This window comes from Scaptodrosophila lebanonensis, unplaced genomic scaffold, assembly GCF_003285725.1.
Source record: "Scaptodrosophila lebanonensis strain 11010-0011.00,11010-0021.00 unplaced genomic scaffold, SlebRS2 tig00000101-arrow-pilon, whole genome shotgun sequence".
NCBI classification, from domain to species: domain Eukaryota; kingdom Metazoa; phylum Arthropoda; class Insecta; order Diptera; family Drosophilidae; genus Scaptodrosophila; species Scaptodrosophila lebanonensis.
Window position 1 is genome coordinate 560,098 of NW_022060569.1, and position 25,792 is coordinate 585,889.

Sequence of the window (25,792 nt, forward strand, 5' to 3'; positions counted from 1 at the left end):
GGTCCAGGTTACGTTGTCACCGGTACCTCGGCGAAGCCTGCGATGACTTTAAAAATGCTGCCAAATCTCCAGCTCCTTCAAGGCCTTTGCTAATTTTGCGTGAGGCTAATATTGCTGGACGGCTGCTAGACTGTCACCTGATCACAAGGATTATGGTTGCAATTACTTGAACTACGAGAACGCTCTACCATACCTTTTTATGTTAAACACAAAATACACTCAACGAAATCAGTGCACTTTATTTATTGATTTCTGATCAATAATAAATATGTATTTTGGTTTCGCCCTTTATGGCACATATTAAATTTAATGCAAACTGCTAAAACACGTGAAAATTGTAGTTTATTTATATTCTCACTACCCTTGTACATCTGCACTTGACTAAGGGCTTTGAACGTCTGATCGCCTCAGTTTTAACGACCACCTGTATCGCATGTTAAGCTGAGCTTTTGGTCTCTCCGTACCTGTATAATCATACGGCGCTGGCGCTAGCCACATAGCGGTTCTTGTATAAATAAAAGTAGGGTGGGTCAGGCCTTAACAAAGAAAAAGTAATGCGCATTAATACGATTGCTTTCTATTTGTATAGGCTACTAGAGCTCTTCGAGAACAAATTGGAAGTTATGCTACGTTTATGTGAATGATGTTATCAGTTGCTCGAGAAGCATGGAAGACCATGTAAAGCATATCGCATAGGTGTTGGATAAACTCTATTACGCAAATATGAGGGTTTCATGAGAAAAGTCATACTATTTTATAGAAAAAGTATAGTATCTTGGATTCGTGGTCTCTCGAGGCGGTATTACAAAGAAGCCCAGAAAAGTAGAAGCAATCAGCAGACTTGGCCAACATACATATCGAGTTATCGCGAACATATACTATTGAATCCACTGATAAAGCAGTAAATTTTTCCAAAACCAGATAATTCTAAAAGAGAGAGTTGTTTTATTATTATTATTGTATTATTCCAACTATTTGGAAAAACTCCTTCATTATTCCGCTCCATAAAAAAGGATGCAAGGCAGACATTTCAAACTATCGAGGTATCGCTAAATTGTCCGCCATTCCTAGATTATTTGAAAAAATAATTACTTCCACTTTACAGCATCTGTGTAAGTCGGTTCTCTCCCCTACTCAGCATGGTTTTATCAAATATCGGTCAACAATCATTGATAAATGATGCATTCCTAGCTAAAATGCAAACTGATGTTATTTATACTGACTTCAGTAAGGAATTTGATTCAGTGAATCACGACCTACTCCTGTTGAAGCTTGATGGTATTGGGTTTCCTACTATTTTTTTGCTTTGGATTTCGCCTTATCTTAAAAATAGGACCCAGAGAGTACTACTCAGATCGGATATCTCTCAACATGTTCGTGTTACTTCGGGTGTACCTCAAGGTAGTCATCTTGGTCCATTGTTATTCACTCTTTTTATAAATGACCTTCCTTCTATCCTGTCACATTCTCACATACTGATGTATGCTGATGATGTGAAGCTCATCCTATCATATAACGATCCTCTCTTCCTCACTCGTTATCAGGATGATCTGAACAGCATGCAGAGATGATGCTTGGTCAACCAATTGCACCTTAACTGCTCTAAATGTAAATTTATGTCTTTTTATCGGTCCAGACATCATCTTGTCACCGATACAATTGACAATAAATTATTAAAACTTATTTCTACAGTCGAAGATATTGGAGTTCTGTTTCATTCAAAATTGAACTTCAATCTTCATATTTCTTCTAATTAATCAAGGCTAAGGGCGTTCTTGGATTCATTAAAAGTTGGTCCACAGATTTATTATGTATATTATTTTTTTACTGTGTGCATTTAATGTCTGTTTGAGCAATAGTGTGCTCAGTTTAGTGGTTGTGCATTTAACAGGTATTTAATTTATAATTTTATTGTTTCTTCGTCAATGCACTGCATTTAGTTTTTGCAATTATTTTGCATTTTTCTTTTAAGCAGCTCCCTTTGCTTGCAAAAGGTTTTGTGTGTGTGTGTTCACGGTAGCCCTCTCATTGTGCACTTTGCCCTCACTCAGCCTTGTTGCTGTTGTTGTTTGCTGTTTGCCGCAGTACCTAAAAGCTTATTTCAGCGCCGCTCAGATTTTTTTTTATACTCTGTACATGAAATGTAAAAGAATATATTAGGTTTGCGGGAGCTGAAAATGTAACATGCCGAAGGAGGCCTGGCAGACCCCACAAAGTATATATATTCTTGACCAGCGTGACCTGGATCTCAGAGACTATAAGAGATAGAGACACCAAATTTTGCAAAAAGATGCTTTATGTGTGTACTCTATACGAGTTTGTTTATTTTTTTATTTTTTTATTTTCCCCTATGGGGTTTTCCCGATTTTCCATTCGTATAATCGCCTATATCCCGGAGACCATTAGGCCTAGGAACACCAAATTTTGGTCCAAGATGCCTTATATGAATACGCAAAAAATGTGTATTTTGGAATTTCGCTCCCTCCCTCTCTCCCCCGCAAATCGTAGCTCCCGTAATTCTTGGAATTTCGAACTCAGATTTGGAAATGCAAATACTTCCAGTTAGTGATTATGTGTCCGTATGCCAAGTTTCACTATGATAGAAATATATTTGCTGCCTAAGCGCTGCCCGCGACTGTTGTTGCTGCTGGTGCTATGGTTGACTGCACACATTGAAAAATCGCTAGCTTTTTAGCGAAACGACAACAAGATTTAACTATTTATTAAATGAGACGCGGTGTTCTTTAATTATTAAAATGGCTTTTAATGGCTTGGTAATTGTGCAATAACGATGTTAAATGTGCGAGTATTACTTTGCAAGTGATTTTGCCTGCTGCCGCTACAAGTCAGCGGGCCGGCATAAAAAAGGTAATGCACAAAGAGAGCGCCACAGAGAGCGCAGTAAAGGGCGCGATAGAGAGCGCAAAGAAAAGGCTTAGAAGCTAAGTAGGGTGCTCCAACACACATGTTTACACAAACACGAAGCATTCATACACTCACATATACGCAATGGCTTTGTATATGTGCAATTATACACCCTTTACGTGAGTTCGAATACCAAAAGAGTTAAATCGATCAACATTTTTTTTTAAATTCTCTGACTTTTTTTAATTTTTATAATTATTGTAAACATATGTACAGAGTATTTCAAAGTCGGGACTTTAGGTTTTTTACTTGTTTAGATTTATCATAGATAAAATTAATTTATTGTATATAAAATAAATTGTAAATAAATTGAAGAAACAAAAAATCTGCTCAACAAAAAAAAATACATAACAAAGTTTGTTTTAATTAATTGTAAATCTACATATTAGGTCATCATTTAAAAGGATCTTTAAACATGTATATATTTAAATAGGAAACATCAGGGAGACACCCATCTATATGGGCCCATCCTCCTCCAATATTGTAGACCTTACGCTCTCTCAGGGCGCCGACGCGCTAGTATCCGAATGGAGAATTCTCCACAGACACTCCTTCTCTGTTCACAAATACTTATTATACAAAGTTAAATTTAGTCAAGACCAACACAAAGATTCGTTCAGAAACCCCCGGAATACAAACTGAGATAGGAACGATGCTGAGTAAAGGTCTAAACACACCACCAACCATAACATCGGTAGAGGGTATCGAGAAGTCTGTGCAGACGCTCACCTGAAACCTAAATGTTGCCTACGAAAAAGCGTGCAGACCCTCTAAAAAACGGAATAGACCTTGGGGCCCATGGTGGACCCCGCAACTAAGAGAGCACCGAAAAAATGTCTAAGGCCTCTTCAATCTTGCCAAGCAAGCGGACGAAAAAATACTCTGGAATGAATACAAACAATACTAAGAAACTTCAAGAAAGACGTGAAGAAGGACAAAAGGAATTCATCGATATCCTTCTGCAACAACATAGAACATGTAAAAGAAACAGCGAAACTCAGGAAGCTGCTCTCGAGTCAGCCAACCATACAGAGGCAGCTGAAGAAAGAAGATGGTGCATGGATGGAAAACAGCAAATTGGGTGGGCCTTGGACTCATTCGGAAGTTACAAATCCTCCGGACAGAATCCTCCCAGCCATGCTGAAAGCGACCAAAGAAAATGTAGCCCCATGGCTTCTCACGCTATACGAAGCATGCCTGAAGTTTGGCTATGTTCCAGTAATCTGGAGGACGGCACGGGTCATGTTTTTGGCCAAAGCAGGTAAATGTAGTCACTTGTAGCCGAAAGATTACAGGCCCATTAGCCTAACATCAATCCTGCTAAAAAAAAAACCCTAGATAAGATTCTTGAGATCCACATAAGGGAGGGCATCTACCCATGCTTGAAACCGAACCAGCATGCATATACCAAAGGAAAATCGATGGATACGGAGCTACACTCCTGGTAGCATGTATAGAAAAAGCTCTCCACGACAAAGACTACTTAATGGGAGCGTCCTGGACATCTCGGGAGCATCCAACAATGTGTCGAAAGAGCCACAGATACACACGACACAATCTACACTTGCATTCAAAACTAGTTGAACTGCAGAAGAGTCCACGTGGAATGGGAAACCATGACTATACTGAAGAGAGTACATGGTAGCACACCGTAAGGTGTGGAGTCCTATCGCCTCTACTTTGGATGAACTCCTCAGACAGTATCGCGAAAAAGTCCCAAAGATAACTGCCTTCGCTGATGACATAAGCATCATTATCACGGGAAAATGTCCATCTACCATCAACTCGATCATGGACACTACACTACGTAAATACTACAAAGCGGACCTCAATCTCTTCACCAAGAGATACAAGGTATCAATATGGAACCCTCCAAGGCTCAGCGGAACTCCGCTTACCCCCAGAAAGAAAGTTAAGTACCTCCGTGCAGTATTGGATAGCAAACTGACCTGGAAAGCCAATGTCGAGTGAAAAGAAAGAGTGAAAAAGGCAACAAATGTTACTAGAGATGTTACTCAGAGTCACTCCGCTGGACATCCATGCTTGCATACTTGCAAAAAAGACTGCACAAAGACAATGGCAAACTTCGCACTACAAGGCTATGCTGGGTAGACACAGCTCGATCGGCAGGAAGCTTCACAGTAGTGCGGACTACACTGCCCTACAAGCAAGATTCAAGCATACGCCAACATCAATGGGACAGGTCACTGACACTTCCCAGTACTATATATCCACAGAGCCAAGCACCTAAACGCGTACACTCTGCCATCGTTGAAGTATGCAGCAAAATGTTCCCCAAAAGCACTGCTGGCGTTTGCAAATCAAAGCAAGGTGATAATGTAATATTAATCGAAACCCCTACTGATCTCCAATTTATCCGCCATCGCTAAGGCCCACTGAGGTTATTGTCGGTTTATTTTAAATTTAGGCCTCTCTACCCTTGAAACAGTTCCTGTTGTTACAAAATCTAAAACAATATATAAAATATAATCATCACACCTTGTATCCAAAAGGTTAAAGACTATACTTGTTGTATGTAACACTGGGAGGCGCGGTAGACCCACCCCACAAAGTATACAAGTTAACACATCCGCTCGATCATGCAGAAAAAAAACGATTTTGGGCGAGTTACCAGTTGGTGGCCACCAGTTGGTTGTCAATCGGATACCAGTGGACGCCGCACGAATGTCAATTGATGCTGGTGGATGCCAGTAGGTTCCAACGGATGCCAATAGATGTCAGTGGATGCCAGTAGATTCCAACGGATGCCAATATATGTCCGTGTCTCGTTTGACGTTTTAGATTACATATGTATGTAGGAATGCAGGAATTAGGATAGAGAGAATGAAACACAACTGCGTACTCGAGAGCGACGAGCAATAAAGAAGTCAGTGTAAGCTCGGTCATTGAAGAGAGAGGTTGTGTGTGCTCGCGAAAAGAAGTATTAAATGAGAGTGGAATCAGAAGATGAACAATTGTCAAACTAACTTTAAATACATATAAACTATTTCAATAAAGCTTAAACTACAATATTATATACTATTATAATACGAAGTGTGTGTTGATTAAAATAGAACGGGCGCCAGAAACTTTCTATCCGCAGCTACAGTGGCCAATTTGGATAATCAGTATAATATCCCCTACAACTTTGGGGGCTCGTCCGGGATATTGTAAAATTAAATTATTGCACTTTATTCACCAAATTATTGATGCAATAATATTGAAGCAATTATCCACATTAAACTAAGCTGCGCAGTATTGTGAAGGTTCCACACGAAAATTTACACAGCAGAGCGAGATTCAAGGTTACATTCCTGAGCATTAGGACGTTGACAAACGGTAAATTTTCTACTTGCGCATGAGAAAGAGCAAGACGGTAACAACTGCGGCACACCGAGCAACAACATCACCCTTGCAAAAGAAGCTGAAGCCTAGAGCAGAGACGAATTTTGCAAAGATGCATTATTTAGAGGCCTTGAGAATGCGCGACGAGACGACGACAACAGGCATCAGAGATAACGGAGGCAACGAGGCAAAACAGAGTTAAAGTGTTAACAGAACGGTGGCAGAGGCAACCGATCTGTTAGTAACGTCGAGGACAACAGGGTGTCCTACATTAACAGAGCAGTGTTAACAGAGTCAGCAGTGTTAACAGAACAGAGACTTCGAGGACAACAGAGTGTCCTACGTTAACAAAGTCAACTTACTTAACAGCACCAATCGAGTCAACGTTGTTAACAGACCGGTGGCAGAGGCAACTGGCTTGTAGCAGACATAGGCGATCGGCAAAGTAGAGGCAGAGCAGCAAAGCAAAGGCAGAGCAGCAAAGCAAAGGCAGAGCAGCAAAGCAGAGGCAGAGCAGCAAAGCAGAGGCAGAGGCAGAGCTGCAAAGCAGAGGTAGAGCGGCGAAGTAGAGGCAGAGCATAAAAGCAGAGGCACAGCGTCGAAGCAGAGGCAGCTGAGCAACAACACTGGAAGAAATTACCAGCGTAAAGTATTTGATTAAAAGAATATTTTGAAATCATTTGTAAACTTCTAATACTATTTTAAGGAATTCTAACACTATTTTAAATTACTTCAAATTCATTGATTTTACTAATGTTACTTCGAGAGATCACACAACTTACTGTAAAGAGCTTGCAAGAAAAACTTAAAGAGCTAGGGTTATCACAAAAGGGAAAGAAAGTTGAGTTACAGAATAGGCTAATCTTTCAGTTTGAAATTGACGGGTTAAACGATTCAATTTACGAAGACACAGTCGAGATACAGCCTGAAATTCAAACCAGCATTCAACAGGAACCCAATATAATGTCTTTTACACCTAAGGATATCCAAGACCCTTGGCAGAATTTGATGGTAGCGGTCAAAAAGATGTGAATGACTGGCTGACAGATTTTGAAAATACTGCTGTAACAGTACAATGGAACGAGTTACAAAAGTTCATTTATGGGCGGCAATTGTTAAAGGGGGCTGCGAAGCTTTTTGTGAATTGTCAGGACGGTTTAACTAATTGGAATATATTGAAGGCAGCATTAAAAGATGAGTTCACAATAAAGTTAACCGCAAAGCAAATCCACAAGCAACTCGAGAGTAGAAGGAAGAAATCGGATGAATCACTAGTTGAATATTTTTATCACATGAAGAATATAGCAAAGAAATCTGGTTTAGATGAAGAAAATCTGGTGGAATATATAATTGAAGGGATTCCAGACTCCAAACAAAACAAAAGCGTTTTATACCAGGCCACCGACTTAAAAGAGCTCCGCGAGAAAATGATTATTTACGAGAAAACTGCTACTAAATCAGAGCCAAAGCAAAAATTCAAGTTTGAGAAAGGATTGCCTAAGAAAGATAAAGAAGACATTCGTTGTTACAAGTGTGGGGTAAAAACCATCTTGCAAGAAACTGTAAAGAGAAAGACATAAAGTGTTTTAAATGTAATCAGTCAGGACATAAAGCAAATCAATGCGAATCTAAACTTGAGGAAAAGAAGGAGAACGGGAAGATGCAGCATATCAAAGAATATCTAATCAAGTATTTAAGGACGTTCGCATTGGCAACAAATCAATATCTGCATTATTCGATTCGGACAGCGTCATTTGCACAATTAGTGAGAGCGCATATAAGGAGTTATACCCAGTGCCATTAAAGCCAGAGATTAAAGAGTTGATAGACATAGGAAATAAGAAGATATGTACTCTTGGATCTTTCCAAATCAATACAGAGTTAGACGATAATCCGGTTGCAATGTGCTTGCATGTTGTTAGAGACAGTGATACTCTTTATAGTGGCGTGATTGGCAGCGACATATTTGATTTCGTAAGCGTGACTATTAGTAGCAATGGGGCAGTTTTCCATAGAAAAGAGGAACCGCTCGAAGAAGGGAAATTTAGTCAGAAAGTTTTAGCTCACCATAGCTCTACTCAATACCCATTCCCTTTCGATAGAGAAACATCGATACCAGACTTACAAACAAGTTTCAATCAACTGTTGACATCAACTCTATGCGAGGACAATGGAGTAGAAATGAATCTTTCTCACCTGACAGGTAAAATAAAAGCAGACGTTTTAAAATTAATTGAGATTTATAGTCCGGTGAATCAAGTAAAATATCCAGTTGAAATGAAGATCATAGTTAAAGACGAAATACCTGTTTATCAGAGACCCAGACGTTTATCATATGAAGACCAAGAAAAGGTGAAGGGACAAATACAGGAGTGGTTAAAAGACGGAATCATTCTGAATATGCCTCCCCTGTTGTCTTGGTATCCAAAAAAGATGGGAAGAAGAGACTATGCTGTGACTATCGGCAGTTAAATCAGAAGATCATACGCGACAATTTTCCCACAAATAGTTGACGATGTGTTACATAGGCTTCAGAATGGCAAGGTTTTTACAACCTTAGATTTGTGTAATGGATTTTTTCATGTTCCGGTCGAAGAGAGTTCACGCAAGTTCACAGCGTTCATAACACAAAACGGACAGTACGAGTTCAATTTCGTTCCATTCGGAATAACTAATTCCCCTGCTGTGTTCATGCGATACATTTCTGCAGTACTGAGACCACTTCTTGATGACGAAACATTAGTTCTCTATATGGATGACATGATTACACCAGCTGTTGATGAACAAGAGGGACTAGAAAAGCTTGGTAGAGTTTTGAATTTAGCCGAAAATAATGGACTAAAAATGTAGTAATCGAAAGTTATTCACTTTGACACTTTAGTTATTATTGTATTGGTGACAATATGCTTATGATATTATGGTTATATTATATCGTTTAATGACGATAGTTAATGTTGTGGGTAATGGATATATTGGCTTAACTTAATTTACAAACGACGATGGTTCAACGATGCGATCGAAACGAGATTCTGTTGGCAACTTTCCAGTAGTATGGTGAAATGCAATAGCAAGAGAGCAAAGCTACAAATGAGAGCGACATTTAGTTGCGTCGGCCACTTCTTGTTGCTCTCTCTATTTGTGGCGCATCTTGGATTCCCACATTCGGCTGTCCTGACGTACCCTTCGACCCGAAGGGGTACCAAGGCTTCATATATTCTGAAAGTCGATGTTTTGCAGGGTCCTTCTCCAATTCCGACTTTCTCTACCTCATACCTGCCATGATTCTTTACTTTAACCACTTTATAAGGACCTAAAAACTTTCCTTTTAGTTTTAATCCTGTTCCGTACTGTGTGCGCTTAATAGCCACCAGACCATTCACTTTATATACATGACTAGTCTTTCTTTCGGAATCATACTGTCTCTTATTCTCATTTTGTAGCTTCTGTATGTTTTCACGGGCCTGTTCACGTATGTTATTACGCTCGTGTTCCAGTTCCACTATTAACTCTTCCTTGATTAATTCTTTAATTTTTTTATCATCTGATAAGCGCATTTCAATACCTGTCAAAAGCCTAAACGGTGAAAACTTTGTACTTCTTGGTGGTGTGTCATTAATAACCTGCTGCACTCTTCCCAAATGCTTGTACCAACTTCCGGGACATTCAAGACTCAGCTTTGAAAGCATAGGCACCACAATCTTGTGCATTCTTTCAACCTGGCCATTACCACGTGGTACTCCAGTAGCAATTAATAAATGGATTATTTTTTGTGTCATGCAATACTCTTTAAACGTTTGTGATGTAAATGCTGTCCCCCTATCTGACACAATCCTAGAGGGGTTTCCAAAATTGGTAGCCTGCCTTTCTAAGCAACTGATTACTTCATCGGCCCCAGTACTGCGTGTCGGATACAACCACACGAATTTTGAAAATGCGTCAACGATCACTAAGATGTGGTTATAGCGTTTATTTGTCAATTCCATAGGCCCTACGTGATCAATATGATAAGTGGATAAAGGCTTATCCTTCTTGTCTATTGGTGCCAAAAAGCCTTCCCTTTTTCCAGCTTTTGCATTAACTACAATGCACTCTACGCAACTGTTTACGATGCGAGAAACCTTTTCTTTCAACTTTGGAATATAATAGTTTTTCTCTACAAGATCTTGTGTTTTCTTTTCTGAGAAATGGCCTTGCTTATGAGCAATTAATATTATTTCATTTTCCATTTGGCTAGGTACGACTATGAGCTCTCGACTTGGATCTTTAAAAAGAATTCAATGTAAAAGTCCTCATATCCCTTTTCCTCAACGATGCTTCTCATTACCTTGGTCCAATTATCTAAAAGTTGAGCTTCCTTTAAACGATGAGCTACGCTATCAGTCAATACATAACACGATACCCGACTCAATGCGTCCACGTGTCGCATCTTGGAGCCTGACCGATGCTCAATTTTAAAATCAAAATCTTGGAGATACATTGCCCATCTTGCAACACGCAATGGAACATCTTTTTTCTTGAGTGTCATAGTGAACGCGTTGCAATCAGTTACTATTTTAAACTTTATGCCCAATACATACACTCGCCACTTTATCAAGGCACCCATTACTGCAAGAACTTCGAGTTCGTAAGAGCTATACTTTTCTTCACAGGCCGTGGTCTTCCGACTCATGTACTGAACAGGGTGAAAAGCTCCATCTTCGGAATCCTTTTGGAGCAACACTCCCCCGAAACCGTATTTACACGCGTCTGTGTGAATTTCCGTTTCCAGTCTGGCATCATACAACTTTAACACAGGACCGCTAGTTAATGCTGATTTTAATTGGTGGAATGCAACATTTTGCAACTCTCTAAATTCAAACTTGGCATCCTTTCGCAAAATTTCCGACAGAGGCTTAGCCATTACAGCATATCCTTCCACAAATCTCCTAAAATAAGATGTCAGCCCCAAAGAGCGTTGAACTGCCTTCTTATCGTGCGGTGTTGGAAAATTAGCAACCGCTTGAGTTTTTTCTTCGCCTGGCTTTATGGTGCCATCTTGCACAATATAACCCAAGAAGTTCACCTTCTTTTGCAATATCTGGCACTTAGACCAATTTATGCGTAAACCTTTTCTACTTGCAACTTCGAGTACTCTTTCAAGTTTTACGAGTCCGTCATACACGTCTCTGCTGGGAATAATTATATCGTCCATATAGATGACCGCGTCCCCATTTACAATCAACTCCCGCATGACTGCCATTATAAATCTAGTGAAAACTGCTGGAGAGTTTGATATACCAAAAGGTACAAACAGAAACTCAAACTGCCCCTTCATGGTAACGAACGATGTGTATTTCTGGGAACCTGCCTCGACAGGCACATGGAAAAATCCATTTGTTAAATCCAATGTTGAGTAAACTAATGCACCCTGAAGCTTTTCCAAGACACAATCCATCTGTGGCAAGGGAAAATTATCTCTTATCACTTTCTCATTCAACTTCCTGTAATCGCAACATAACCGTTTCTTTCCGTTCTTTTTTGTAGCCAAAACGACTCGTGAAGCATATTTGGATGTACTCGGCTTTATAATTCCGTCTGCTAACCATTCTTTTATTTGCTCGTCAACTATCTTTTGGTCACATACTGCCATGCGCCTTGGATGTTGATATACTGGCAACTCATCGGTTAATAGGATTTTCATATCAATCTGAGCATTCAGATTTCTAACAGGCTTATAGATTTTGATTAATTGTTTAACTTTATTTATTATTATTTTATTATTATTATTATTATTATTTCCTAGTGCAACAAGAAATAAATTCTTATAAATTAATGCACTAGTCACTAGAAACATACAATTTTCATTAAACAAATTTAAGACGGTTTAATTAACCTGCTTAACCTATTTTATAAAATTGAAGTTAAATCTAATAGACTATATTATGTTGTAGATATTTTATGTTGTTAGTTACTTATTTTTAAGAACAAATTTAATTTTTCCCTAAATTGCGATTCACTACTAATTTTCTTTAAATATTGAGGTAGCTGATTCCACAGGCGAATAGCATGAATAAAGAACTGCCGTTCAGAACAGCCAAGATTGTATCGTATACTGTTTATATTATTGGTTCTTGAGAATGCACTAAAACGTAGTTTTTCAAATAAATAGCCCGGTTCTCTGGTATATATAATTTTATGCATCATAATTAAGTTTCTAGAGTAAGCCATAAGTTTTTCCTGCAGCCTTGGATACGTGATCACTCCAGGACAAAGAACGGTTGAAGGTGATACCAAAATTTAGAATATGATCCACGTATTCAATTTGTGCGTTATTGAGTGATAACTTAGGCAAATTTTCCGTACTAAGTAACTTTTTATATATTATAATGCATTTCGATTTTCCAGGATTTAGTGACAAGCCATTGCACTTAGCCCATTTACTAACATTTGACAGTTCATCATTACATAAATTCACACACTCATTTATACTACGTAACGGACAACTAACATACATTTCGACATCATCAGCGTACATATGAACACTGCAATTGGACAACGAGGCTGGGGGATCATTAACATATAACGAGAAGAGGAGTGGACCAAGGATTGAACCTTGGGGTACTCCACGTTTTACAAGTAGAAATGTTGATATAGCACTATCGGTTGTCTCAGCTTGGCTTCGTCCATGTAAATAGGACGATATTAATTTTACAGCTTTGCTTGTAAAATTAAAGAATTTGTGTAACTTGGTACATAAGATATTATGATCTACCGTGTCAAAAGCTTTGCTAAAGTCTAGAAGCATCAAAAATGTAACATTACTATCGTCAAGTTGCTCTCTAATATTTTCTGTAACGTCTAGTATGGCAGTAGTACAACTTCTAAATTTGCGAAAACCAGATTGTTTATTGCACAGTAATGAATGTTGTGCTAGGTATTTATTGATTTGATTAGCCATAATATTTTCGAAAACCATGGATAACAAGTAAAAAAGCTAAAGTCGGGTGTCCCGACTTTGAAATACTCTGTACATATGTTTACAATAATTATAGAAAATACAAAAATTAAGAAAATAAAAAAAAAATTTGATCGATTTTACCTCTCTCGGTATTCGAACTCACGTAAAGGGTTTATAATTGCACATTTACATAGCAATTGCGCCTGTGTGAGTGTATGTATGCCTATGCGCATCTATTCGTGTCTGTGTAAGCATTTTCGCAGTCAATCAAACAGCAACATCAACAACAGCCCCGGGCAGCGCTTGAGCAGCGCTGCAGCAGCAAATATATTTATGGCTATAACTTCTTGTTAAATCGGTCTATCATAGTGAAACTTGGCATACGGACACATAATAACTAACTGGGGATATTTGCAAAATTTTAGTTTGAAATTCCAAGAATTACGGGAGTTACGATTTGCGGGGTAGAGGGGGGAGGGAGGGGAATTCCAAAATATACATTTTCTGCGTATTCACATAAGGCATCTGGGACTAAAATTTGGTGTTCCTAGGTCTTATAGTCTCCGAGATATAGGCGATTATACGAATGGAAAATCGGGAAAACCCCCATAGGGAGGAAGTGGGGGGGAAAATCAGAAAAATAAAACAAACTCGTATAGAATATACACATAACGCATCTTTGGTGTCTCTATCTCTTATAGTCTCTGAGATCCAGGTGTTCATACGGACGGACAGACGGACAGACTGACAGACGGACAGACGGACAGACAGCCAGACAGGGCTAGATCGACTCGTCTCGTCATGCTGATCAAGAATATATATACTTTGTGGGGTCTGCCACGCCTCCTTCTGCCTGTTACATTTTTCAGCTCGCGCAAACCTAATATACTTCTGTACATTTCATGTACAGAGTATAAAAATGGCAGAATTGATATTGGTCTGTATTCATCCTTACCCTTGTGAACGGGAATTATTTTGGCTAATTTCCAAGTATCGGGAAAACACGAAGTCGTAAGCGCAGTGTTACATATGTGTGTTATGTGATTAATTATTTTGGGCAGAATTATAGAATTATATTAATTATAGTTTGTTTGGTGACAATATGCTTATGATATTATGGTTATATTATATCGTTTAATAACGATAGTTAATGTTGTGGGTAATGGATATATTGGCTTAACTTAATTTACAAACGACGATGGTTCAACGATGCGATCGAAACGAGATTCTGTTGGCAACTTTCCAGTAGTATGGTGAAATGCAATAGCAAGAGAGCAAAGCTACAAATGAGAGCGACATTTAGTTGCGTCGGCCACTTCTTGTTGCTCTCTCTATTTGTGGCGCATCTTGGATTCCCACAAAAATTAAATGGGAAAAGTGTCAGTTTCTAAAGCGTACAGTTGCATTTCTGGGATACATAATTGAGAACTCGACAATCCAGATATCGAAAGAGAAAACAAGGGCAGTGGCCGACTTTCCAATCCCACGAGATAAGAAGGGGCTTCAACGCTATTTGGGCTTATCTTCTTATTTTCGAAGATTTGTTAGAGACTTTGCCACGGTTGCTAGGCCATTAACCAACATGATGAAGGATAGCGTTTTGTTTAAAATGGGACCAAAAGAGTTAGCATCATTTAATCAATTAAAGGCATGTCTTTCTGACTCACTTGTGCTGAGACTATTTAATCCAAAGGGTGTAACTGAGGTTCATTGTGACGCCAGCATGTGTGGCTATGGTGCTATTTTGTTGCAAAGGGACTCTGAGGATCAGAGATTTCACCCAGTAGAATACATGAGCCGAAAGACGACACCGCCAGAGGCAAAATATCCGTCGTACGAGTTAGAGGTTCTTGCCATAATTCAGGCACTAAAGAAATGGAGGTTGTATTTACTTGGTATGAAAATCACGATTGTTACCGACTGCAATGCATTTGCAATGACTATGCAGAAAAGAGTAGCTCGTTGGGTAATCTTCCTTCAAGATTTTGAATATCAAATAGAGCATAGATCAGGGATAAGGATGAAGCATGTCGACGCTTTGAGTAGGGTCCATTGTCTTCTAATGCAGGATTCCTTAAAGGATAAGATCAGGCAGGCACAGCTTCTAGATGAATGGATAAATGCAATTTTTAAAGTGTTGGAACAGGGAACGTACGATGACTATTATATACATAATGGCGTGTTACATAAAGACCAAAAGGAACTTATTGTGATACCGTCTAACATGGAAAGAGAAATAATCACCACGGCACATCGCCAAGGACATTTTGGCGAAAACAAGACAGCTGACTTAATAGAGAGAGAATACTACATTCCAGGTCTTGCCAGAAAAGTTGATGTCATAGTAAAATCTTGCATAGAATATATAATAAATGAAGCAAAATCAGGGAAGAAAGAAGGATTCTTAAATGCCATAAATAAAGGAGATAGGCCATTAACAACTTTTCATATTGACCATGTTGGCCCTATGGAACAAACCAAGAAACGATATGAGCACATTCTCGTTGTAGTAGACGCCTTCTCCAAATTCGTCTGGTTGTATCCTACCAAAAGCACCGGGTATTGTGAGGTCATTGATCGATTGTACAAACAGTCTGAATTGTTCGGAAATCCCAAATGTGTAGTTACTGATCGAGGATCCGCTTTCATTTCGAGTAGATTCAAGCAGTATTGCGAATCAACTAACATCCAGCATTTGTTAATAGCCACCGGAGTTTCACGCGATAACGGACAAGTAGAGCGCATCAACCGCATCGTCAAGACTTTGCTGACGAAGTTATGTGCTGAAGATCCCCAGGCTTGGTATAAGCACGTAGGAAGGGTGCAAAAGTATATTAACTCCTCCCCTCCTAGAAGTACGAAAATATCTCCATTCAAAATACTGACCGACTTAGAAATGAGAACAGAATATGACAAAGAAATCAAGAATATGTTAGAGGAAAAGTGGTTGAATGATTTACAAGAGGAAAAGGACGAGATTCGGAATATAGCCAAGGAAAACATTGCCAAAATGCAAGAGGAAAACTGTAGGACATACAAAAAGAATAGAAAACGCGAAACAGAATATGAGCTCAATGATTTGGTGGCCATAAAGCGTACCCAGTTTGGATCTGGACTAAAGTTAAAAAAGAAGTATTTAGGGCCTTATCGAATAGTTCGAAAATTGCGACATGGCAGGTATTTGGTAGAGAAGATCGGGGATGATGAGGGTCCCTACCATACAAGTACGGTCGCTGAATATATGAAGAAGTGGGGTCCATCATTCGAGGCGAATGAGGCTGCTGGATGGCCGAATGTAGGAATGCAGGAATTAGGATAGAGAGAATGAAACACAACTGCGTACTCGAGAGCGACGAGCAATAAAGAAGTCAGTGTAAGCTCGATCATTGAAGAGAGAGGTTGTGTGTGCTCGCGAAAAGAAGTATTAAATGAGAGTGAAATCAGAAGATGAACAATTGTCAAACTAACTTTAAATACATATAAACTATTTCAATAAAGCTTAAACTACAATATTATATACTATTATAATACGAAGTGTGTGTTGATTAAAATAGAACGGGCGCCAGAAACTTTCTATCCGCAGCTACAGTGGCCAATTTGGATAATCAGTATAATATCCCCTACATGTATATATTATTCTATATTATTCTAAGCCAAGCTGACGACGGTGCCCCTATTCCAGAGTGTCGCAACATCAACATACTGCCATAATGCTGATGTTCCGTTTTGGGCGACTAGCAACATTGAGCTACAATGTCAATTACAGAATCCTCAAGCCAAAGGCGCCAACACAGTGAAGCTCGCCTAAACCAATCTAACTTGTAGGCGGTGCAATCTCAAGAGGGGCTGAGATGGTATAATTGGTAAAATTAATAATAATAATAATTTGGTAAAATTAACATTTTAGTGTTGTTTACAGGTAATAGTATAATGTGTATTAACTTATATAACAATTTTATAACAATCTGTATAGATGCTCCTCTGAATCTACAACAACATCGGTTATGAATTCATTAATGACATGTATGTGGGAATGCCCGGGTAATGACGTATGGGCAACCCTCCCACAAGCACACGATGGTAAAGGCAGGTTGGCAACGAACGACGACCGACGTGTAAAATACGTGCATGAAAAACGACGCTCTCAGCTACGAAAAAATGCGACATACGCAAATTTCAAGTTTATATTATTTCATCATTTACTTTATAAGTTCATTTCTATTTTAAATAAACTATATTATATTCAAATAAACTATCATTTCGTTTGGAAATAACTAAATATAACCCCAGTCCCACACATTTTGGGGGCTCAACCAATGAAAAGAAGTGTTAAAGTGATTAAGTGGCAAATACGCAGTGTACGATCAACATAAATGTAAAAGCAATGATATTTTACAGTGCAGTGAACTTTAACTTTGATACAGCTGAGTTAAAGTGTAACGACGAAAAGCATGCGGCTTCACAATTACCGCAATAAGCTTAACCTTGTAGTGAACAGTGGCATATGCACATCGGCAAATGTTCATTATTATTATACAAGTAGCAATTCAAAATTTAACAGTGGTACTAGCGAAGCTTCAAACCACTTTGGTAAAGGCATCAAGGTCTTGTTAACACTGATATGCATTTGACACAAAGCTCTGTTAAGCTTGTCAGACAGCTGTCAATAGTTGAAACATAGGCTACGACTTTAATTACTTCCTGCACTCGACCTCTTTCTGTTCTGACCGCTGGCACGATCAGTTGTGCTTTATTTAGCTGCAATAAATTTTGTTTAAATTATTAAAAGTGAAACACGTGTATATTTTCGTGTGCAAATCCTGCTATTGAGAAGCCATCCTCAAGGAGGCTTTATTAAAACCTTGTAAGATCACCATTTCACAGCGTTTATCTGTTCCATTTTGGATTATTTTTTGCTTCAAAGAATATTGTAAGTGTGACTATAATGACGCAACCAATTGGATGCTAATATATGTTCCCAAAAATTATATAAGGTTGTATGGCGACAAGAGCTATTGTCTTGGTCGGCTCATCCACAATTAAACGTTGGATTCATCCCGTCAGATAATCAGGCGAAGCTGGAATTTGAATGCAGAAATTAGCGACAAGGCAGAATTTCAATAGGCAGCAAACGTAGCAGCAGCAGCGGCGGAGAGAACTCGACTTTTACAAAGACTCCAGTGCCCTCCAAAAACCAGGAGAAAGAGCCACATATACTCGTATATGTGTACGAACGTTAACGAATTTGGTTTCTTTAAAATTCAGGCAGAAATATCAATATTACGAATTTTTGCATGCTTAACCTAAAAGCAGAGACCCTGTGCTTACAAATTGCATGTACAGCGCAAGTACAAAGTCCAACTTTATTGGCATAATTTTATCTAAGCATCAGCTATTAATAGCAATTGTTTAAAGTAACTGTATTTTGGTTTGTGCAAAAGCAAAAGTTTTTCTTTATCAAAAGTTCAAAAGTAAGAGAGCCACTTACATAGGCATATAATTAATTCATACATACATATATATTAGAGCAGGCATTTGCAACTCAATAAGTGCTGAGTTTGGAAATATTAATATCTTAATTTTTTTTATTTTTTTTTATTGGAGATCGAAAGTGTTGAAATAGTACTGCTTGTATAAATTAATTTTGATCCCATACTAACATACACAGCAACATCTGGAAACCATGGAGGCCTTCATCGGATTTTTCAGAGGGTCAGTCAAACTTGCATATCTATTTCTTGCTTATTTTCGATCATCAAGTGTACAGGTTAATAAGTAAATTTCAAATATATAAAAGTACGGCTTTTAAAGTTTTGGGGTCAATGCCCTTGAAAGCTTTTCGTCAACGATTAAACATATGATGCCCAGCATCACAGCTTTTTAGTTTCAAAGTTTGTTTTGATTTTTATTGCTAATTGCTGATACAGTTCGGTATAACTGTTTTACTAGCGACTGATAATAATATTTTTATTTTTGCTCTCGATGCACTTATGCTTATTACTAGATATATTTATGCATGAATTATTGCTTTTTCTTTAAACCGGTATACTCTGATATCATTTTTCATTGTTTTGAGGAAACAAACTTATATCGCAACTATGAATTACTCTTGCTTATGCAGAATAACTTTGGTTTATCAACTCTTATGTGCTATTGATGAATATTAACCTTTAATTTTAGTTTGATTATGTTTTTCTTTTATTTACGTTATGATTACTTGAATTTTATAAATGGAAAAGAATGAAGTTTAATTGGAATTTAGTATTTTTCATTATATATTGAATAAAATAACTATGACTTTGTGAATTTAAATATATTTTTCCTAATGTAAAGGGATAAGGCAGGCGAAGTAGCCTCTTCTTGGGATTTTTCTTAAAATAACGCACAATGGAAAAATCATTGGTAGGGTGGGTAGAGAGCGTAGCAACCACACCATCTGGTTAGCTTTGAAGAAGGTATTGCTGTTTCTTAATACATTTTCCGATTCTTTTCATTGTCTTTCTTTTTTCTTTCTTTGACTGTTAGCCTATTGCAAGTGCCGCCCCAACTCTCTTTTTTTTTCTATGTACCAGGCATAGGGATCTCTATAAATTAATTATGTATTATGGGTGTTGATGGAGTGTACGGTCAAGAACCATCCCACAGGCTGTTTTGCTAGCCGCCGTCAATGTATCCCGCACCGACCCTCTCCCCCAACAACGTCAGCCCATAGAATGTGTATGGTTGTACATTATACGTGTCTTATTGTGTGTACATTACATCTCTGTACAGTAAACAAATTTGGCGTGCAACCTCATCTGTTCTCACCTTACATAAATTTGTTGTGAACCAGACTAATTTCACATTACATAATTTGGCGCCCAACGTGGGGCCGAGGCAGTTAGATGATTTCAGACGAACGTGAGGCATAAGTGAATCTTCTTTTCCCTATTTTCTACTATCTTTTCTTCTCTAGCTACTAGTTTGCATAGGAAGATGGGACATACGGAAATCGACTTTTGGCGCGTGTTCAAAATATCGACCGATCTACATTTTTCTACGTTTTCATGCTGGTATGCTTCTATTTGTCATTTTCATGTAAAAAAGGCATTGTTTTCTCCTTTGTGGAAATCATAGTTTTTGGTGAGGTCCAAATCTTTGACCCGAAGATAGATAAAGAGTGTTCGAAAGTGTCATAAATTAAATTTAGCTTTCTTCCTTATGGAAATCATAACTTTTGGCAGTGACCAAATTTCTGACCTGAGGACAGTGGTTAATCTTGTATCTTATTTTTTCTTTCCTCTTCTTTTTCTTTTCTTTTCTTTCTTATATTTGTTGTCCTATACTGTGTCGTTACATGCTTTCGTTCCGTAAGGTTCATAAGTTTTGTTGAGTAGGTTCTTTGATAAGAATGGGAAATTGCGTTTTGGCGAGTGACCAATTCACAGTCCGCTTGGAAAAGTTCATTGACTTAACTTGTGCTGGTGAATTCTTGGAAAAGAAACATGTTTCTCTTTTTGCAGTTATTCTATTGAAAAATGATTATGTTTTCTTAAAATCTACAATAGCCAAAAACAGCATTTTTTTTCCTTCACCTTTCTTATCCCTTAAATATCGTTAGGAGAAACAACATAGATTTTTTTTTAGTCATCTATATAAATTTTTGTTTATTTAAAAAAAAAAAAAAAATTTTAATTATTTGGTAAATATGCCAGTAAGAAGTTGGGAGGATATTGCGAGTCTTCCAGTAAGTGAGCCTGTGCTCGAAGCTAGATGCGAAATTTGCAGTGAACCACTATTAGAAACACAGGATGTAGTTGTTTCTAAATGCAATCATGCTTTTCATAGACCATGTATTACGGACTGGATATCTAATGTTAGCGAATGCAAAGTATGCAAGGCATAACACAAGAGGTAGATCAAAAGAACAGATAAAAAATACGTTTGCTGATCAAACGCAATGTTTGGAAGCACCAACACAAACCCTGAAGCAAGTTTATAATGAAGAGCAACAAGCAGGAATTGTTAAATTAAGTAAAGGCAACAGAGGTCGACCTAGAGTAGGTAGAACTACAAGACATGATAGGCGAGGCTCTCCTGTACACTTTGAAAGAGCTTCAGCAAATACTATTGATTATGAAAAAATTTATGACAAACTAGAGGATCTTATTGACAGACGATTTTCAAGTTTAAATTTGTCAAGCCATTCGGCAAGCTCTCAAGCTCATCATGCGTCGGAAAGAACAATAATTCGCACAGATGAAGTTAGACAATCCGTAAGATCGAATGTTATGTCTTCACTTAGTCCGGAAAAGGTGACCCAAATCGTGCAAAGTTGGAATGTTCGATTTGATGGATCAACAAAAGGTCCTACAGTACAAGAGTTTCTATACAGAATTCGTGCACTAACTGAAGATAGTTTAAATAATAATTTTTCCTATCTCTGTAAAAATCTTCATATTCTGTTGATAGGTAAAGCTAGGGATTGGTATTGGCGGTATCGAAAGCAGGTAGATCAGATTGAATGGCAAGGCTTTTGCGAGGCGCTTAAATATCAGTATCGCGATTGCAGAGACGAAGATATTTTACGTGAGGAAATTCGAGCGCGTAAGCAAAAATATGGTGAAACGTTCGACGCATTTTATGATGATATTGTCGATCTGATATCTCGGTTGGCAGTACCAATAGATGAGCATCGGCTCATCAAAAGACTTAAAAGGAATCTGAGGCCGGAAATACGTCATGAGTTACTCTATGTTCCCGTCCATTCAGTTGCTCATTTGCGTCAACTGGTTCAGATGCGAGAGAATTTGTTAAAGGAAGAAGATTTCAGACGTAGCAAAGTTAAAACTAATACAGTACCAGTGAAAAGGCAGATTTCGGAGATAAGTGAAAGCGTGAGTAAGTTGAATTCAGAAGAACCATCTGTATCAGTAAATGCTATTACCATTTTCAAGAAACCTTACAAGTGTTGGAATTGTGACGAAGAAGGCCACACTTGGGATATGTGCCTCCAAGCTCGGAACATATTTTGCTATGGCTGCGGAGCGAAGAATATTTATAAGCCGCAGTGCAGTTTTTGTTTAGGGAAAAAGTCGGAAAACCTGTTGAAGGGTCAGTCCGCCGGCAGCAGTCGGGTGGCCCAATAGGAGATGCTGTTTTATTTACACAACGCCCGCTGGAAACACCATCTTCAATGTTGTCCACCACAGCGGCTAAAAATATCCCAGATAAATCAGATCGTACAACTATTCTCCCAAATAATAACAAAACAACCCCAATCTTAACTCCAATCAAACCATATCATGAGCGCTACCAAAATTATATAAATGCTCGTGCGAAAATTTTTAATGATAGTTTATATATACGACGTAGACCAAGACGTTCTACGAGGCGATTACGCAGGTTTTGTCACAGTGTTCGGCGAACTAAAAAGATGCTAGTGTCGGCTTTGGTGAATGAGTCATCTGATGGAAGATTTTATGCCAGAGTTTCATTTTTAGACTTTGTAGAACAAGGTTTACTTGACACCGGCGCAAACATTAGTTGTCTTGGCGCAGCATTGGCAAAAGGTAACTGGGAAAAATATACCCAATTTAGAAAGATTACTTCACAAATTAAAAAAATCATCCCGTGATAGGATTTGTATTAGCAGATGTGTCCTATAATGGTTTATCAAAACAAATCAAGTTTTTTATTGTTCCTTCACTAGATAAAAAAGTTATTTTAGGAATTGATTTTTGGAAGGTTTTTGGTTTAGCCCCAGCTCTGGTGTCAGCGATTGATTCTATTGTTGAAACTGCAGAAAGTTCAAATGCTTATCCCTTATCGGCAGATCAACACAGACGATTAGAGGCAGTGGTTTCGCTTTTTCCAAACTTCGAACAACAAGGTCTTGGCAGAACAGCAATTATTTCACACAGTATAGATGTTGGCGAATCTAAGCCTGTAAAACAACGTTTTTATCCAGTCTCACCCGCGGTGGAAAAGCTGATGTATAGTGAAGTGGATCGAATGCTTTCTCTTGGTGTCATTGAGGAATCAACTAGTGCATGGAGTTCCCCAATGCGTCTAGTAATAAAGCCCGGCAAAGTTAGACTTTGTTTAGATGCGAGAAAAATAAATGAATTAACAAAATAGGATGCTTATCCGCTCCCCAATATAGATGGAATTCTTGCAAGATTACCTAGGGCTGAAATAATATCTAAAATTGACTTGAAGGATGCTTACTGGCAAATTTCTCTAACAGAGGAATCGAAAGCCCTAACAGCATTTACTATCCCTGGACGGCCACTTTATCAATTTGTTACTATGCCATTCGGCTTATGTAATGCACCACAGACGATGTGTCGTCTAATGGATCAAATTATCCCCCCCGATCTTAAGAATTGTGTATTCGGATACTTAGACGATGTGTGTGTAGTTTCCGAAGATTTTGATTCACATTTAGCAGTGTTAATGCGCCTGTCTGAACAATTTCGTAAGGCGAATCTAACATTAAATATTTCCAAAAGTAATTTTTGTGTGACTGAAGTTCGCTATTTAGGATATATTATTGGAAATGGTGGTATTGCTACAGACCCCAAGAAAATCGAATCTATAATGAACTGGCCTCCGCCGAGAAATTTGAAGCAACTGCGAGGGTTTTTAGGCTTAGCAGGTTGGTACCGACGCTTTATCGAAAATTTTTCCGATATAGTTTTTCCTATAACAGAACTGCTTTCACATAAAAAGAAATTCGTATGGACAGAAGAAGCTCAGAAGGCTATGGATCAACTAAAGTTAAAGTTAACTTCTGCTCCAGTATTACAAAATCCCGACTTTACAAAGAAATTTTACGTACATTGCGATGCAAGCGATTATGGAATAGGTGCTGTTTTAGTACAAATTTCTGAAGACGGCACAGAAAAGCCAGTCGTTTTTATGTCACGAAAATTAAATTCAGCTCAGCGTAACTATAGTGTCACGGAACGTGAATGTTTAGCAGCGCTAGAGGCTATTCAGCGATTTCGTTGTTACTTAGAACTTCAAGAGTTTGAAGTTATAACAGACCATGCAAGCCTGGTTTGGCTTATGAGACAATCCAATCTCAAAGGCAGAATGGCAAGATGGGCCATGCTACTGCAGGGATATCGGTTCAGCGTAAGTCATCGGAAAGGACGTGATAACATAGTTCCAGATGCCCTTTCTCGAATGTATTCTGACGAAGTAGCAGAGTTAGAAGATGTTGGTCCAGAAATTGATCTTAATTCTCCATGTTTTGATGATGAGGAATATCAAAATTTGAAAGGCAATATTTTGGCAAATGAATCAAAATACCCTGATGTACGTATAGTTGACGGTTATGTGTACATACGTACGCAGCATGATAGTGGTGATGACCCTATTCAAAAAGCAATTTGGAAATTATGGATTCCGAAAGGTCTGACCATCGAAGTAATTAAACGTGCTCATGATTCTGTTGTTGCAGCGCACGGTGGTATAGCAAAGACTTTGGATTTAATCCGCAGGAATTTTTATTGGCCAGGAATGGTTTCGCAAGTGCGTGACTATATTCGTGAATGCGAAGTGTGTAAATGTACAAAATCCCCAAATGTAACGTTAAAACCTTCTATGGGTAAACAAGTTGTTTCTGAACGGCCGTTTCAACGTCTTTATATTGATCTACTTGGACCCTATCCTAGAAGTAAGCGCGGTTATAAAGGATTACTGATTGTGTTAGATCATATGTCGAAATTTCATTGGCTTTGTCCATTAAATAAATTTTCAACAGAGAGTATTCAGGATTTCTTGCAGAAGATATTTTTTACATATGTGTGCCAGAAACTATTGTTAGTGACAATGGGTCACAATTTAAAGCAAATACCTTCAATTCATGGCTAACTTCATTAGGAATTAAACACGTTTATACTGCTCTCTATTCGCCGCAATCCAATGCGTCAGAAAGAGTTAATCGTTCGTTAATTGCAGCGATGCGAGCATACCTCAACGAAGATCAGCGAGATTGGGATCAGCATATAGACGCGATTAGTTGTACATCAGAGTACACAGTTTTCTCCTTATCATTCGTTGTTCGGATTAGATATGGTTACTCATGGCTCTCAATATGACCTATTATGTCGTCTTAATCTACTAGATGAACCTATATGTAAGCTGCATAAAGATGATCAGCTAAAATTAATTCGAAAAGAGATAAAACAGAACCTAAGACAGGCTTATGAACAAAATGCAAAACAATAAAATTTAAGAACTCGAGAAATACATTTTAAAATTGGACAAGAAGTATTTAGAAGAAGTTTTGCACAGAGCAATTTTCAAAAGAACTTTAATGCGAAACTTAGCCCAGCTTGGATAAAGTCTAGAATACGGGAAAAGTTAGGCAATGCATTTTACGTGCTTGAAGGCCTACAAGGATGCTTAGTTGGCACTTACCATGCTAAAGATATACGTCAATAACTGTTCTTTTTTCAGTCTAATTCTTCTCATTAAGAATGGCCGAATTATCCAGGGTGTAGTGAACAGTGGCATATGCACATCGGCAAATGTTCATTATTATTATACAAGTAGCAATTCAAAATTTAACAGTGGTACTAGCGAAGCTTCAAA

General features: G+C 38.2%; 2 long non-coding RNA genes across 2 annotated transcripts; one reads left to right on the forward strand and one right to left on the reverse strand.

Annotated features, from left to right (window-relative positions):
- Positions 1 to 10,922: 10,922 nt before the first annotated feature.
- LOC115628123 lies at positions 10,923 to 25,684 on the reverse strand. Its single transcript, XR_003995756.1, has 3 exons — positions 25,554 to 25,684; positions 16,047 to 16,048; positions 10,923 to 10,934 (listed from the first exon to the last, which is right to left on the reverse strand). It is a non-coding gene; the product is annotated as an uncharacterized LOC115628123 (long non-coding RNA).
- On the forward strand, positions 17,919 to 19,098 carry LOC115628122. Its single transcript, XR_003995755.1, has 2 exons — positions 17,919 to 18,137; positions 18,202 to 19,098. It is a non-coding gene; the product is annotated as an uncharacterized LOC115628122 (long non-coding RNA).
- Positions 25,685 to 25,792: the final 108 nt, after the last annotated feature.